The sequence below is a fragment of the Impatiens glandulifera genome, chromosome 1 (genome assembly GCF_907164915.1).
Source record: "Impatiens glandulifera chromosome 1, dImpGla2.1, whole genome shotgun sequence".
In the NCBI taxonomy this organism is placed as follows: domain Eukaryota; kingdom Viridiplantae; phylum Streptophyta; class Magnoliopsida; order Ericales; family Balsaminaceae; genus Impatiens; species Impatiens glandulifera.
In genome coordinates, this window is record NC_061862.1 from 125,362,846 (window position 1) to 125,369,117 (window position 6,272).

Sequence of the window (6,272 nt, forward strand, 5' to 3'; positions counted from 1 at the left end):
ACACAAATCCTATGAGTATGAACCTAGAACATGAATATCTTCTACTGTAAAATCATGTTAAACGATCGAATCAAAACTGTATGAAATAAAAACAAGAATTGACACATAAAGATCAACTCTAATTTGGAATTATGTAGAAAGGTAAGAGTTTGTGTTCCTGTGTTTCTGTGAATCAAAGTGAGTTTACTTCAAAGAAAAAAAATGGATGAATGCACCTACTTGGCTTAGAATTGAAAGATAGTTGATATTTTTAGATCCTCTCCCATTAGTGTAATGGAGAAGAAAACCAAGTCAACCTCTTGTTTCGTTAATTTTCTGTTTGCTTAGCTCTTTTCAGCTTCATGATATTGATTAATAGAGAAGGAGAAGCCTGTAAAGTCTAGAATACAACTTACCTATTAAGAATTCAAACCAAAAGCTACTCTCAATAGCATCCTTAAAATGTTTCACCTTCCCTTCTTCAAGATCAAATTGGAAAATAACTATCTAGTCTAGTCTTGTCTATGTTTTATGTCCAACCAAGGAAAATTATAGTACCTTTAGTCCCTAAGAGTTATATAAAACCCCAAAATTCATAAAAGTAAACATACATACTTTGAAACTTTATCTATATCAAACTATCAATAAGCTCATTTCTACAAAAAAAAAAAAAAAACACTCCAAGGCCACCATAATAACTCATTGGATCAATTTTTTGAGTTGGAAAAATAACACAGTAAATTAAAAAAAAAAATAGAAGACATACCATAATAGCTCTGAAACAACAAGAAGAGGAAAATGATTACTTATCATTTGGCAAACCATACCTTCGGGATAAACCTGAAACATATCATTCAAAGTTTTACAAAAATGAGATCCTAAATGACCTAGATCAGTTGAGAGAATTCAATTTTTATAATTGACGGCTCACATTGATATTGTTTTAGGTTAGATAGACAGCCATACAAGCCCAACAAGAAGGTTAGTCACAGGCTCACAGCCAAACCTAGTGTCAGAAAATTACTAAAAAAGGGGTCTTCAAACCTAGTGTCAGTAAATCACTATCGCTAATCTAATCTAGTTCAGGTTTAATTGTAAAAACTAGCCAGAACAGAGAAAGAGAGAAAGAAGGTTACCGAAGAATTGAGTGAAGATTCGGGTGAAGAAGCATAGGTTACGAGAATCATAGTACGACATTGCTGGAAGAAGAGGCTTCACTACAATGTCAATACAGAGTACACACTGAAAAAACTGTATTTGCATAAAATAATTAAGAAATCAAACCAAAGGAACTCTAAAAAATAATAATGAAATTTGACAATTTGAGTAGGAAACTTGTCATGATGCAATAAGAAATATTAGAAAGTAACAAGTTAAGAGGAAAAATTAGATCATTGTGATTCTTTTAATAGTTTTCAAAGTGATCCAGATTCACTAATAGATTATCTAAGTTATTGTTTGGTAAATTATATGGACCTTGTTTGTTTAATCCTGAGTATTTTAAATAACTAGTAGGTTATTTCAAAATAATCCTGTTTGATGTAAGTTATTGAAATGTTGGTTATTTTGGGTACAAAGATATTAAAGAATATACTTAGTTTAGTTTTAAAGGGTATCTGTATCTAAAGAGAAACATAAATATAAAGTGTTTTCAAATGGAGGCAGGTTTTATTGCCCATTTTTTATATTTGATCCCATTCTACTCAAATTTTGTTTTCCAGCCAGCCTAAAATTAAACTTGTGATTCACTACACTTCTTTTACCAAACAGAAGTATGTGCTTCTCAAAACTTGAGATCATGTTCTAGTACAACTACCTTTCTTTGCCAAGTAAAGAAGAAAATTCAATATAGCTAGAAATTTGGCATTTCTAATTAGGATTGAGATACAACTCCAAATTTTCTGGAAAAAAACTAGTTCTAAATGGGTTAGTTATCTCTATCCATGTAAAATCTTTCTTTCATTTATTTTGTTTTGATTATTAAATTTCTTCCATCATCATAGTTGTTGTGGAGGCTGTAATAGAGGATAATCCTTGACTATAGAACCTAAGAAAAGTAAATATTATGTTACAGAACCAAGAGTGTATCCATTACAAATTCCTTTCTTTGTTACTACCTAGTGGCACATATTTATGGAGTCATCAAATGACAAGGTTTTGTAATGAGGTTCTAACACATGATAAGGTCAAGCTAAAATGTTTCACCTTGACTAGCTAATGTTGTTTGTGTGAGCTTTTTGAAAAATCTATTCATTATATGTTTATATTATTTAGTATTTTGTTATTTTAAATTTTTAATTGATAAAATGAGTGATTTAATTGTTGAATTATATGTGATGTGATGAAAAATTATTTGGAAATAAACAAATAACCTAAGATAAACAAGCAATCGATAGAACTCAAGAATGAAGAGAAACTTTTGTAATTAGAATATTTATCTACTAGTGAGGACGCTAACTCAAAGAAATTAATTATTAGTGAGAAGCTCAAGAAAACACTTAAAGACAGCATCATGATAAACATATTTTAGTGGGAATAACCTTAACTCACTTTTGGGAGTGTTCCAGTATATGAATAGGCGGGACAAGCCAGATGAGATTGGCTACAGTTTGGAAATCGGAACAAGTCAAATGGCTTCAGAATCAGATAGATAGCAATATTAGTGTAGAAAGGGGACATTGACAGGAAACATTTACTATCTAGAAGAACAACTGCACAAACCTTCTTCAAGGGATTAAATTATTCATTTTTAGATCTGTTTCTACTTGTTGTGGTGCAAATAGTCTCTCTTGAAGCTTAGAAGTCATAATTCCCTCTTCAGGGATACCAACTGAAGCCTACAAGCCAAATTTGTATTGAGAACAATAAGCCAGCAAAAAGTTTTAGTTCTTGATATCGATAATATATATTTATCCTCCACATGGTAAGGAAATCCAAAACATACTTGCCAAGTTTTAACTGCAAGTTCTGTCCCACTTGAGAAGTTTGAGTATTATTCTACATCTTCTTCACTTGAATAAAAACCCAATCTCTACAGTGCTTCCTGTAAAAAGAACAAACAGTAAGAGAAACTAGAGAAATTAAATGTGCACTACAAAAACCTAACTTATCAACCCAATTATTAACACATTTAACTAAATCATCCTAGCTTATATAGAAGAATCTGATCCAAAATAGAGTTTAATCAATCATTTCTTTTGACTAACTTAACAATTGATTCATCATACATCCTACTTGCCTTGCAAATTTGGTAGGTAGATTGGAAGTTGATATATAAGCAAGTAGACCTGCAAAAATTGAACATCTCCTAAATCTAGGTTGTTTTAAACGAGGACATTTAATAAGCTTATTTTATAAAAATAAAAAGATTATTGTTGCTCTACCCTCTCTCTTTATCTCCATCTAAAATAATTCCACAAAATTCCTTGAACAAAAGAATACATTTACACTAGAAGCGAAGCTCCAAGTTAGGGTTTTGAAAAATCTCAACCATCGTTATCTTCGTCTACAAAATCATTTTCTTTACGTTTCTACTTTCTCAACCTGAAAGGCTAAGGTGTTTTCTTCAACATTTGTTTGTTGGGTTTTGCAACAGCAAAGCGTGTCAAATCTAATTTCAATGGGGGAAAACTACGGATCTTTTTAGAAATCAAACACGACGAGCTCTCAAATGAGAGAAGTGATTACACTAAGAATGAGTGAAATACTCCACAATCAAAAACTCTCTCAATCTTTCTCTTTGGATCAGCCAAAGAATAAGAAGAAAAGTAAAAAACCCTAGATTTGTTCACTCTCTCTCAACCTTACTATGTTATGAGAAAAATACTAAAAGAAAAGTATTTATACTTTAACCCATTTTCATAACAGAAAACCCTGACCCGTTTACCCGGAATTTAAAACCCGCCCACAATGGCAAGGAACACCTCAACATCGTCTTCGTCGATTAGTTTTTTGTCCACCTATGATTATAGATTTTATTCTTTTACGACCTAAAAGACTAGAAAACACTTTATCTATCTCTGAATAACGTGGTTAGAAAAAGAAATTAAAATATACCTCTACCAACACCATCTGATCATACTCGGCACTATTTTAGATTATTTAGAGTAAAAACGGGCTAATAATGGTTAGATTCACAATTGTGTCTTTTATAGGCCAATTTGAAAAATTAATTAAAATTTTGTATTCTTTCCAAATTGAGGGTGAATTTACGAGTTGTCGCCGATCGGTTGAATTTTGAAACAAATGAAGACTATCGGGATGACGACGTGGAAGTTATTGATGAGTGTTAGAATATGGAGATTAAAATTATATTATTTTAAATTATTTTTTATAATATTTTAGCATTGTTGAGTTGCATTTGACTATATTATTTTATTAATTTTATAAACATTTGAAGAAAATTGTTGCACCTATAACAGAAGACTTACTACCATGTATAGGTCAGGAATTTGAAAGTTGAAAAGATGACTATCAAATTTATTTAACATATGCGAGAAATGGTTAGATTTGGTATAAGAAAATTCAAAATGTCATTTTAATAAATAAGGTAAAATGTTGGATAGAATGTTATGTTGTAGTGCGCAAGGAAAAGGAAAAATAAATGTCTATGATATTTATGTGAAAAAACAAACGCGCTAAAACACGGTTTGATTGCCAAGATAAAATGATGATTCTTATGTGTGATATAATTTATGAGAGAGCATGATCATTATCTCAAAAGTCCTTAGATCATATAGGAAAATATCTTATTCTGCAACGTTACAAATTGAGATGGCGAATGAAGTTGGAATCCTCCCAAAAGCATCTCATGATCGTATGGCGAGACAAGTGGGTGAGAGTAAGTTTTAGATTATTGTAAACACTCCTTTTTACACTCCAACAATTAAAATAAATATGTTCGGTCTAGTATGATGATCAAACTTGGTTACTGGAAAAACATGAAAACCATTTTGAAACTAACCCATGTTGCCCTTTTAAACTTGGTCCAAATGCCAATTTTTGTAAATACTCAAAATTTGGATGAAACCGATACCTTCAGATTGATCGGTTCGAAAAATCATTAATTTTGGGTATAATACTACTATTTGACAAAATGTTCTTAATTTCGTTAAATTTGAATAAACTCATTAAAATGTTCTTAATTTCGTAACTCTCAACTATAAGAAAATTCATTTTGTCCAGACCTCAATTCTAGATGGATTTGGATGATCTTGGATGTTTTAAAAAAGTTAGAAGAGTGCTCTACAAAATTTCTCAAGTCGATTTTGGCTTAAAGCCCTCAAACGTGACGCAACTTCAAAACTAAGGCTAAAAATGAATAGAGTAGCTCGGTCAATGCTCGACTCGAACTCGGTCAAATTCGAACATGCTCGAGCTCGACTCGTTATATAATCGAGCTCGATCGTTATATCAATACGTGTACTCGAGTGAGTTATATAACTACTCCAACTTGACTCGATTATATAACAAAACGAGCTCGAGCATGCTCGAACTTGAGCTTGACCGAGTTCGAGTCGAGCGTTGACTGAACTTTTCTATTCATTTTCAGCCATATTTTACCTAAATAAAAGAGACTCATTAATAAGTTGATAAAAATGCCTAAGAATTATATATATTAAATAATATTAAAATATAATTATATTTTGAATTGATTTCAAAAATTATGTTTTAAAATAAATTTAAGTTTAATTCGTTAATAATGTTTGATATTGCTAAAATTTAATGCCTACGTGAATTTCAAATAATTTATAAATATAACCAAAATTTCGAAATTTTGAAAATTTTATATTACCAATAATTTTAGAATTTTTACTATATCTTACATTTTTTTTAAAATATTAAAAAGTTAATATTTTTAATATTTTGCAATACGATATTTTTGATATATCGATAATATTACAATTTTCTCATCATATTTCAAAACCCACAAATTTACTTCATGATTTCCAAACATTCATTAACTGAGACCTTCTTAGATTTAATGGTAGACTAATTAGAACCTCTATTTCCGTATGCTAACTTATTTTAGCATTGACTCAATATTTAGTGTAAATTGAATATCCAATCAAATTTGAATTTTATTTTCGGTTTTTGAATCGAGTTCGAATTTAAATATGTTTTTGATTTGATATTTAAGTTGAGATTTCTTGAAACCAAACCGAAAATTAAATTAATTTATTATTATTTATTTTAATTATATATTATATAATTTATTACATATAATTAAATATAATTTATTAAAAAAAATTGAATTTGGTTCAAACCGAAAATAAATTGAATTCATTTCGAAC

At 30.0% G+C, this 6,272-nt stretch overlaps 1 long non-coding RNA gene across 1 annotated transcript; it reads right to left on the minus strand.

Moving 5' to 3' along the window:
- Positions 1-2,524: 2,524 nt before the first annotated feature.
- On the minus strand, positions 2,525-3,288 carry LOC124925504. The gene is made up of 3 exons (XR_007098313.1): positions 3,267-3,288; positions 2,924-3,022; positions 2,525-2,816 (listed from the first exon to the last, which is right to left on the minus strand). It is a non-coding gene; the product is annotated as an uncharacterized LOC124925504 (long non-coding RNA).
- Positions 3,289-6,272: the final 2,984 nt, after the last annotated feature.